Raw genomic sequence first — 11,376 nt, 5'->3', positions numbered from 1 at the left:
CAAAAGCCATGACAGGGAGACATAGTGGAGTGGTAACACGCGTTCATTGTTTTTCCCGACGTGGCTTGGGTACACTGCAGCATCCACCGAGAGGATATCCACCGCAACTATATTCAATGTGCGGGACAAAATTGAGGCTATGATTAAGAAGTTGGAGCTCTTCTCTGTCTGCATTAACAAGGACAACACACAGGTCTTTCCATCATTGTCTGATTTTTTTGTGTGCAAATGAACTCAAGCTTACGGACAACGTCAAATGTGATCTAGCGAAGCACCTGAGTGAGTTGGGTGCACAATTACGCAGGTGCTTTCCCGAAACGGATAAAAACAAATGGATTCATTATCCCTTTCATGCCCTGTCTCCAATCCACTTACCGATATCTGAAAAAGAGTGCCTCATCGAAATTGTAAAAAGCAGTTCTGTGAAAATTGAATTTAATCAGAAGCCACTGCCAGATTTCTGGATTGGGCTGCGCTCAGAGTATCCTGCATTGGCAAATCTGTTAAGACACTGATGCCCTTTGCAACCAGGTACCTATGTGAGAGTGGATTCTCAGCCCTCACTAGCATGAAACTAAATACAGGCACAGACTGTGTGTGGAAAATGATTTAAGACTGAGACTCTCTCCAATACAACCCAACATTGCGGAATTATGTGCATCCTTTCAAGCACACACTTCTCATTAACCCGTGGTGAGTTATTCACCATTTTCGATAAACAAATAAAGTTTTATATGTAAGATGGCTTCATAAAGAGCAAAACTATTGATTATTATTATATTGTTATTTGTGCCCTGGTCCTATAAGAGCTCTTTGTCACTTCCCATAAGCCGGGTATCGTACAGTGTGTGTGGCAGGCTTACGGTGAAGGCAAAAACAACGACATTTGAGAGTGCACTGACCCTGGTGCTAGAGGGCGTACGCAGCTGGAGATGAATGTTTGACTATAAACAGTTTGGGAACCACTGGTCTACAGTGCTAGAAGGAGGAAGCAAGGATATCCACTATCCCCATTTATTTAGCTATATTATCGTCAAACCCTTGGTTGAATGCATCAACAAAAAGGCTAGACATTTTACGAGAGATCCACATCTAACATGCACCGCAGCTACTCAATGGCACATGAACATCCCTGTAGACTGAAACATGACCACTATCAGTACTTATGAATGTCCCTAAACACATTTCATCAAATCAAAATCAAATCAAATGTATTGATATAGCCCTTCATACATCAGCTGATATCTCAAAGTGCTGTACAGAAACCCAGCCTAAAACCCCAAAACAGCAAGCAATGCAGGTGTAGAAGCACAGTGGCTAGGAAAAACTCCCTAGAAAGGCCAAAACCTAGGAAGAAACCTAGAGAGGAACCAGGCTATGTGGGGTGGCCAGTCCTCTTCTGGCTGTGCCGGGTGGAGATTATAACAGAACATGGCCAAGATGTTCAAATGTTCATAAATGACCAGCATGGTCGAATAATAATAAGGCAGAACAGTTGAAACTGGAGCAGCAGCACGGCCAGGTGGACTGGGGACAGCAAGGAGTCATCATGTCAGGTAGTCCTGGGGCATGGTCCTAGGGCTCAGGTCCTCCGAGAGAGAGAAGGAGAGAATTAGAGAACACACACTTAGATTCACACAGGACACCGAATAGGACAGGAGAAGTACTCCAGATATAACAAACTGACCCTAGCCCCCCAACACATAAACTACTGCAGCATAAATACTGGAGGCTGAGACAGGAGGGGTCAGGAGACACTGTGGCCCCATCCGAGGACACCCCCGGACATTTCATGTAGAATACTATGAGGTAAATGAAGGGATTTAACCTAAATCCCTTTGTAGATTTGGCTGCGGCAGCCTGAGTCACGAACTGTATCCCGTCTAGCGCAAAGTATCACATATAGAAAAGTATATTAGTAACGTAACTCATCATAGTTAGTCAGGTCCAAAGGACAAGAGCAAGTAAAGAGGTCCCCAGAGTGAACGTTATACGTCGGTCAGTCTATGGGACTGATCTACTGGACTGATAGGACATATTCCATCCCTCCATCCCTGATCCCAGGCCTGCGTTACTGTCACTGGGTCCAGGGCCACGTCCTCCCTCTCCCCTGCAGTTTGTTCTTAGTGGTGTGTGGTTGAGTGTGAGGGACAGATGACTGGGGGGAACCAGTAACATGAGAGGCATAACAAGTAATGGCTCCGGGTCCGTCAGACAGACAGAGCTGGGCTATGGGCCTACTGCCTCACAGTGAGTCGCTATGCAGGCTCCACTGTGAAAGATTGAAGATGAATCACCATGAGGGGACAGATGGAAGGAGGGATGGAAGGCGGTAGAAAGGGACGTGGGGGTAATTCATCTCACGGAGGGGTCTGGTTTTTGGCCCCACGCCTCCCTGGAGAGAGCGAGGGAAGACTTTCACATTGCGTCACAAATTAGGGGGAGCGAGAACTGGATCTGCTGTGGACAGCTCCTACGCACTCTCTCAATCTGTTCCATTATTAACACTGTGGTCATGCATGAGCAAAACATTCCTACTGTACAGCATTATGGCATCAGTCTCTATGGTCGACTGTAGTTATTATTCATTTGACCACTTACATTACTTTGGCTGTCTGTCGAGACCAGACCAACATATTGTGGTCATCTACACATGGCCAATCTGACCACATACATTTACTTTGGTTCTCAGTAGAGACCAGTGGAGGCTGCTGAGGGGAGGACTGCTCACAATAATGGCTGGAAGGGAGCGAATGGAATGGCATCAAACACATGGAAAACATTGATACCATTCCACCCATTCCTCTCCAGCCATTGCACACAATTCCCGTCCTCCCCAATTATGGTGCCACCAACCTCCTGTGGTAGAGACCAACATTGTTGTGGCCATCTCAGCTCTGTCTTCATCACACATCGACCACACAATCCTAACCCAACTCTGTAATTATTTCCCAACATCTCAGTGCCTTCGATAGAAAACCTCATGCTGTGCAACTATTGTTGAGGCGGAGCTTTTCGTACCGATAATGACACATTTTGGCTGTACATTCACCATTGATCATTGATCATTTTTCGCAATTTCGTTCTTCCTAGGACATGTCTTACTGGGAAGAACTCTTGTAATTTACTGACATGCATGTTTCCTGGGCCAATATGGGAATCTCTCAGTGCATGAGACTGGTAGTCAGTATACTGTGAACCGAGCCTCCTCCGTGGAGCCCTCCGGTGAACCAGAACAACAACCATAGCACCTGGTCCATTAGACAGCGTATTGGAGGTAAACATCGCCTGACTAAATTCTCTTACAGGAAGTCGATTAGACAACACAAATACTGTCGGCGGGTTGTTTACCGTCACACACACTTATGACCCACTTCCTGTTCTCTTCCTGTTTAGGGAACAGGGCACCTTGGGTCCATCAGGAGTCAGTTAATCACCCGAGTGGGACCCTGTGCGCGTGGCGTGCGCGTGTGCGTGTGCACGTGCGTGTGTTTTCTCAGGACTAATGACCAAAGTGGGCTGCAGGCTGGGTAGAGTGAGAGAGCAGGAACAGGCAGTGTGTGACTCCAGTCCTGTGATAACTGCACCATCTGAGCAACAACACAGCCACCAATAGCGCAATTGACAATTAAAGGCAATATGGCTATAGTGTAGACTGCATTCACGGTAAACACTGCATATGTCGGCTCAATGGGAAATGATCTTTACATTTGAACCTCTGGTCTTCCGCGACACTTCGGCGATATGGATTGAATCCAGCGTTAATTAATAATGAATGGCTTATGATTCAAATCATTTCCCCCCACGTCAGTGTCGTCACAGCTCACTTAAGCGTTCTTCATTGTAGTCACAGGATGTGTCCAGTTCAGAGCATCACGTTCTCCTGCTACTTCCTTCCTGTGGGTGTGGACACTGCCGTAAGCATTGTCCACAATTAGCCATATCTTCCTGTCAAATCTATTACAGTAGCTCAAACACACTGCCCTGCTCTGTCTACTTTACACAGCACAGTTCAATGGAGCGAAAAGCAGCACAGAGTTTGTATAGCTTTGAAAAGTACATCACTGCACAAAGGTGAAGTCATTGGTGGAATGGATAGTTAGAGAATGCAACTTTCTCTGAGAGTGGGTGCCAGTTTAGTCTATCCACCGTACAGTTCCATGCAGGAGAAAATATTAGTTGTATAAAATTGAGCGCACCGCCATGCAATCTCCATAGACAAACATTGGCAGTAGAATGGCCTTACTGAAGAGCTCAGTGACCGCCATAGGATGCCACCTTTCCAACAAATTTCTGCCCTGCTAGAACTGCCCCGGTCAACTGTAAGTGCTGTTATTGTGAAGTGGAAACGTCTAGGAGCAACAACGGCTCAGCCGCGAAGTGGTAAGCCACACAAGCTCACAGAATGGGACCGCCGAGTGCTGAAGCGCGTAACGCATTCAAATCGTCTTGCCCTCGGTTGCAACACTCACTACCGAGTTCCAAACTGCCTCTGGAAGCAACTTCAGCAGAACTATTTGTCGGGAGCTTCATGAAATGGGTTTCCATAGCCGAGCAGCCTAAGACTAAGATCGCCATGCGCAATGCCAAGTGTTGTCTGGAGTGGTGTAAAGCTCGCTGCCATTGGACGCTGGGTTAGTGGGAAAGCATTCTCTGGAGTGATGAATCATGCTTCACCACCTGTCAATCCGATGGACAAATCTGGCTTTGGCAGATGCTAGGAGAACGCTACCTGCCCGAATGCATAGTGCCAACTGTAAAGTTTGGTGGAGGAGGAATAATGGTCTGGGGCTGTCTTTCATGGTTCGGGCTAGGCCTCTTAGTTCTGGTGAAGGGAAATCTTAATGCTTCAGCATACAATGGCATTCTAGATTATTCGCTGCTTCCAACTTTGTGGCAACAGTTTGGGGAAAGCCCTTTCCTGTTTCCACATGACAATGCCCCCGTGCACAAAGCAAGGTCCATACAGATATGGTTTGTTGAGATTGGAACTTTTGGGATGGATTGGAACGACCGACTGCCAGGCCTAATCGCCCAACAGAGTTTCCCGACCTCACTAATGCTCTTGTGGCTGAATGGAAGTAAGTCCCCACAGCAATGTTCCTTAGCGGAAAGCCTTCCCGGAAGAGTGGAGGTTGTCATAGCAGCAAAGGGGGGACCAACTCCATATTAATGCCCCTGATTTTGGAATGAGATGGTCGACGAACAGGTGTCCACATACTTTTGGTCATGTGGTGTAACATAGTAAATGTATGTCCAGGACACTCAAATGAGTGGGATATGTTACGTTTGATATGGTTACATAAGACAGATGGTTACTTAAAGCAAAAAACGAAAGTAGAATGGATGGGTCGGCGTATAATGTGAATGTTTAGCAACCCAAAGGTTGCGAGTTTGAATCTCATCACAGAAAACTTTATCATTTTAGCTAATTAGCAACTTTTCAACTACTTACTACTTTTTAGCTACTTTGTAACTACTTAGCTAACCCTTCCCCTAACCCTAACCCTTACCGTAACCCTGTGAGTTAACCCTTCCCTTAACCCTAACCTCAACCATTTACCCTTTAACCTAACTTCTAAGCCACCTAACTAGAATTCGTCAAATATCGTACGTTTTGTAAAGTCATAACATATCATACAAAATGGGTGATGGACATCCACAAATGAATACATCCCACACGAAACGTAACATATCATTCAAGATAGATGGATTAACGTACAGCATAACACGAAATGCTCTGAGACCAGGTCGGTGGTCTGTACCTAACCCTCAGAGATGAGACCACAGGTACTCCATATCACAGAGAAGCAGACAGCTGGATGACACCACATTATTTCCCATGACATTACCCCCCCCCCCACCAACTAACATCTATTCAGCAGCTCATCCATCCGATCCTTTAAGATAATGTTGTTCAAGCCCAAACGAAACAGAATCATTTAAAGTGGTAATTTGAGGTAAGGTTTCCATCCGTTATGTGTAAACTGCTCTGGCGGCTGTGTAAGCACCCTCATGCTTCTCCCCGGCCCCCCCCACACACTCTGCTCTTTGTACTCTCCTCTCCTCCCTCTCCTTCCTCGCTCTCTGCCCACCTCTCCCTGTTTGTTTTTTGAAGAAACACTTTCTGTTGTGGTTTGGGTTGTGTGGCGTTGCAGCGGGCGGCAGAGCAGCCTGATCACTAGAAGTAGACTTGGATTTTGGATGTTTGAAAAGGTCCTGGGAACGTCAATATATGCCTACCTCGGTGCTCACTAAAAAATAAAAATAAGAATTGCCCAGCACTGGGCGTGAACTCGCTTAGACCACTGTGCAGCCGCTTCACAATGCTCTAGCAAGCCATGAGAATACTTGCAAATAGCAAGTCATTTTTTTTTCATTTTTGTTTTGTTTTTGTTAAGCCTTTCCCAAACTATAGCCCTAACCTTAACCAATCTTAATTAATGCCTTAATTGTTAACCTTTGAGTTGTTTCGGTTTGAACCCTGTAACCATGCAGAATTAACGCATAAGAAACACACTGCATTTATACCGAATTTATCCACTGAATTTCAAAGGGAACGTATGAGCTCTTGTTGGGCAGAGATCCGCCAGTGCTGCTCGAAGCCCAGGGCTCAGGGCTTGGAGAGGGGAGTGGACTGAGAGAAGGCTGACACTGAAACCCTGTCTCCTTTATGTCAACACTCTCCCCAACACCACACAATGGGGATAATCACTCCAACAAGAGGGAGGTAATTAATGCTAATTAGAACCATTAATCATTAGACCTGTTGCTGCCTGATCACTCCCTTTGTATAGCTGTGTGTGTGTGTGTGGGTGGGTGGGGGGTTTGTTAAGTAGTTGTTACAATACACAAGTGAGTGAATGAGAGGGAGAGTGAGAGACTTTCCAGGGTTTTTTCCTGCTTAGGTTTGATGGCATTCATGCGTCCAGGTTAAGCATTGAGAGGAAAATAAAGATTTCTGTCACGTTATAAAAACTGTCAGAGAGGCCTGTGGGAAGTTTGGTCCAGGTGCACAACGTGCTGCTGACACTGGTCCTCTCTTTAACTTAACCAGAGAAGGCCGGTGGGACTCATTCAGACCAGTGACGTGCGGGGAAGTCGGTGGGCACAGGCTATTATCAAAGGCAGATTTACTCACAAATAAACCTTGATAAAGCCCCAAGTTCACCATGCAACAGATAGTGCCAACAACCAGAGTGACATAGGCTATTTAATGAAACTGGCAAACAATTTTCCCCAAATGTAAATACCAATGTAGCCAAGACATACAAGCGTTAGCTTTGAATTTCTCCGATGGCGGAAATACGTTTTATTTCCTTACTGTGAAATGCTTACTTTACACAAGCCCTTCTTAACCAACAACGCAGTTCGAAGAAAATATTCACTATCTACTCAATTTAAAAAAAGTTACGCAATAAAATAACAGTAACGAGGCTATGTACAGGCGGTACAGTTACCGAGTCAATGTGCAGGGGGTAGAGGTTAGTCAAGGTAATTGAGGTAATATGTACATGTAAGTAGGGATAAAGTGACTATGCATAGATAATAAATAGTGAGTAGCAGCAGCGTAAAAAAACAAGGGGTGCAGATCAATGCAAATAGTCCGGGTAGTCATTTGATGAACTGTTCAGTAGTCTTATGGCTTAGGGGTTAAGGAGCCATTTGGACGTAGACTTGGTACTCCGGTACTGTTTGCAGTGCGTTAGCAGAGAGAACAGTCTATGACTTGTGAGGTTGGAGTCTTTGACAATTTTTAGGGACTTCCTCTGACACCGCCTGGTATAGAGGTTCTGGATTGCAGGAAGCTTGACCCCAGTGATGTACTGGGCCGTACGCACGACCCACTGTAGCGCCTTGTGGTTGGATGCCGAGCAGTTGCCATACCAGGCGATAATGCTCTCGATGGTGCAGCTGTAGAACTTTTTTGAGGAGCTGAGGACCCATGACAAATCTTTTCAGTCTCCTGAGGGGAATAGGCGTTGTAGTGCCCTCTTCACGACTGTCTTGGTGTGATTGGACCATGACAGTTTGTTGGTCATGTGGACACCAAGGAACTTAGAGCTCTCAACCTGCTCCACTATAACCCCAGTGATGTGAATGGGGGCGTACTCTTTTGTCTTGATCACGTTGAGGGAGAGGTTGTTGTCCTGATACCACACTGCCAGGTCTCTGGCTGTCTCATGTTTGTCGGTGATCAGGCCTACCACCGTTGTGTAGTTGGCAAACTTAATGACGGTGTTGGAGTCGTGGGTTACCACGCAGTCGTGGGTTAAATGAATAGTTTGCAACACAAACAGATTAACAATTCTTCCAATGCACACACACACACACACACACACACACACACGCACGCACGCACACACACACACACACACACACACACACACACACACACACACACACACACACACACACACACACACACACACACAGAATACAATTATTATTATGTGAAATATTATTACACACACATAATAAAAACAAGTTCTCACAGTGTCACTGCAGAATTAGACATTCATCCATGTTCTCCAAACGTTAATTTTCGAAGTTGCTCCAAATGTCAAATTTCAAAGTTAACGGTTAGGTTTAGGCACTCATTCCGAATGGTTAAGGTAAGTGTTAAGGTTTGGGAAAGGGTTAAAACATTAAGTTTAGGCACTCATTCCGAATGGTTAAGGTTAGGGTTAAGGTTTGGGAAAGGGTTAAAACATTAAGTTTAGGCACTCATTCCGAATGGTTAAGGTAAGTGTTAAGGTTTGGGAAAGGGTTAAAACATTAAGTTTAGGCACTCATTCCGAATGGTTAAGGTTAGGGTTAAGGTTTGGGAAAGGGTTAAAACATTAAGTTTAGGCACTCATTCTGAATGGTTAAGGTAAGTGTTAAGGTTTGGGAAAGGGTTAAACACAAAAATAAAAAAAGCAGTGTCCACGACTGGGATCGAACACGCAACCTTCTGATCCAGACTCATGGCCCATCCACATCACCCTAGCAAAACCCAAGCCAACTTGATGGTAATATCGCTCACTGTTTCCCCCTAGTGGACGGTTTTGGAGGCATTTTCCGACGCCCACAGGACAAATTGAATGACCTGGCTGCATGATAAGAAGGTTCTTCTGAAATTTCCATATCAACAATTGAAATGACTGAGAAATGCCGTTCCAAACGTCAAAAAAGCGCTAAAACAAAATTCTAGCTTGATAAATCAAATGCATCAAAGGGATATTCTGTATTCTCAGCTTCATTCAACAGTAGCATAACCGGCAAATTGCAAAGGAAATGCATTTAGGCTCCCCTTTACTTGCAAATTAAGTCCATTTGTCTTTCCTTCAGGGTGAACTCTCAGCGACAGCATTGTGGAAGACACAGCAGACCCCTTGTCATTGATGTAATTCTGCATGCAAACAGCAGGCCCACTTTCATATGGAAGGCGCATCTCCAATGCCTCATTTTATTCCATTTTCAAACTGACACAAAAAGTCACACACACACAAACAGTATCTCCCACTCAGCGGACAGGCAGGCCGTTTCATCCATTAGGGCATCCAGACGGTCGGAGAGCAGAATCATCCCGTGAGAGTGCACCCCCATGCAGCCACGCAAGTAAAATTGTCGTAGTCAGTCGCATCCATTGTGTAGAAGTCAAGGCTCTGGCCCACATTGAGTGGCAGGAGAATCCCCATTCCCAGTACGTCCAAAGGTAAATGTCCAAGTCTGGGTAAAAGAAAAATGTAATTGGTAATGACATTTCAGACAAGTAGAACGTCCAGTCCTCACTGTTCACCCGACAGCTAGCAGTGAGGGAGATGGTGGTCACCTGTCATGAATAAAGTGAGGAGCTCCTGTGTATATATAGTCGACGTTGCACTCTTCGATCCCTACAACCTGGAGACATTTTCAGGTGCGGTATAGTGTCCATTTGTCAGGTTGTTTTTGTGATATATGACTAAATCGTCTCAATGCAACGAATGGAGCTACTTCAAGCGAGGCAAAGCAGCGACGCCTACGCTGACCCCAGTCCATCAGCAGTGACTGGGGTCAAGGACAGCTGTGCGTGTCAACAATTTGAATCGATTTGAATGGCTGGAAAGGAAGGAATGAATACTGTGGCACTTATCCTGAGGCTTTAATGCAGTTTTAACACCTTTGGAGAATTCTAGCATAAAAACCACAAGAATCATATTTTTATTTTTTATTTGAATAACACAGGGTAAGCACTGCCTACCCTGCCTACCCTGCCTGCTCGTCACTGACTCAGACTGCACATTTAAACCCATGGATACACACTGAAGCGCACGTTTACATTCAAATCACATATAAACCAGCTCAGCACATTTCCGAGTCCATCCACTCTCACTTATTGGCTCTTTGTGTAATGAAAAAAACCAACAACAATAAGCTAATTAAGTAAGCTACACTAGAAAGTCATGGAAAACCAGTGAGTAATACACATTCAATGAAGAGACTTGGCCTCTCCTCAGGCAGTGAAAGCACAGTGATTAAATAATTGAGTGAGAGACAGAGATGTCGTGATTCTTCTGGGTCTAGGATGACTGCTGGATGTAGAAGTCACTTGCCTCAGTCTCCTCTGTCTCTCTGCCAGATGACGCTCTCTCTCTCTCTCTCTCTCTCTCTCTCTCTCTCTCTCTCTCTCTCCGTCTCCCACTCGCTCTGTCTCTGCCAAACTAACCCTGATTCAGATGACCATCCTACCCATGCTAGATTACAGAGACATCATTTATAGATCGGCGGGTAAGGATGCTCTGGAGTGGCTAGATGTTCTTTACCGTTTGGCGATCAGATTTTCCACCAATGCTCCTTATAGGATATATCACTGCACACTATAGTCCTCTGTAAACAGGTCATCTCTGTATACCCAGCGCAAGACTCACTGGTTGATCCCTCTTAGGCCTCACTCCCCCCTATCTGAGATACCTACTGCAAACCTCATCCTCCACATACAGCACCCGTTCTGCCAGTCACATTCCGGTATAATGTCTCCAAAGCACACACATCCCTGGGTCGCTCCCCTTTTCAGTTCGCTGCAGTTAGCGACTGGAACAAGCTGCAAAAAAAAAACACTCAAACTGGAAAGTTTTATCTCCATTTCTACATTCAAAGACTCGATCACACTGACACGTGTGGCTGCTCCACGTGATGTATTGTTGTCTCTACCTTTTTGCTGTCTGTGCCTCGCAATGTTTGTACCACGTTTGTGCCGCTACCATGTTGTCATGTTGTGTTGCTACCATGTTGTGTTGCTACCATGTTGTGTTGTTGTCATGTTGTGTTGCTACCGTGTTGTGTTGTCAAGTTGTGCTGCCGCCATGCTACATACAGTATGTTGTCGTCTTAGGTCTCTCTTCATGTTGTTGT

This window comes from Oncorhynchus tshawytscha, linkage group LG16 (assembly GCF_018296145.1).
Source record: "Oncorhynchus tshawytscha isolate Ot180627B linkage group LG16, Otsh_v2.0, whole genome shotgun sequence".
NCBI lineage: Eukaryota > Metazoa > Chordata > Actinopteri > Salmoniformes > Salmonidae > Oncorhynchus > Oncorhynchus tshawytscha.
This window is presented reverse-complemented; position numbering follows the sequence as displayed.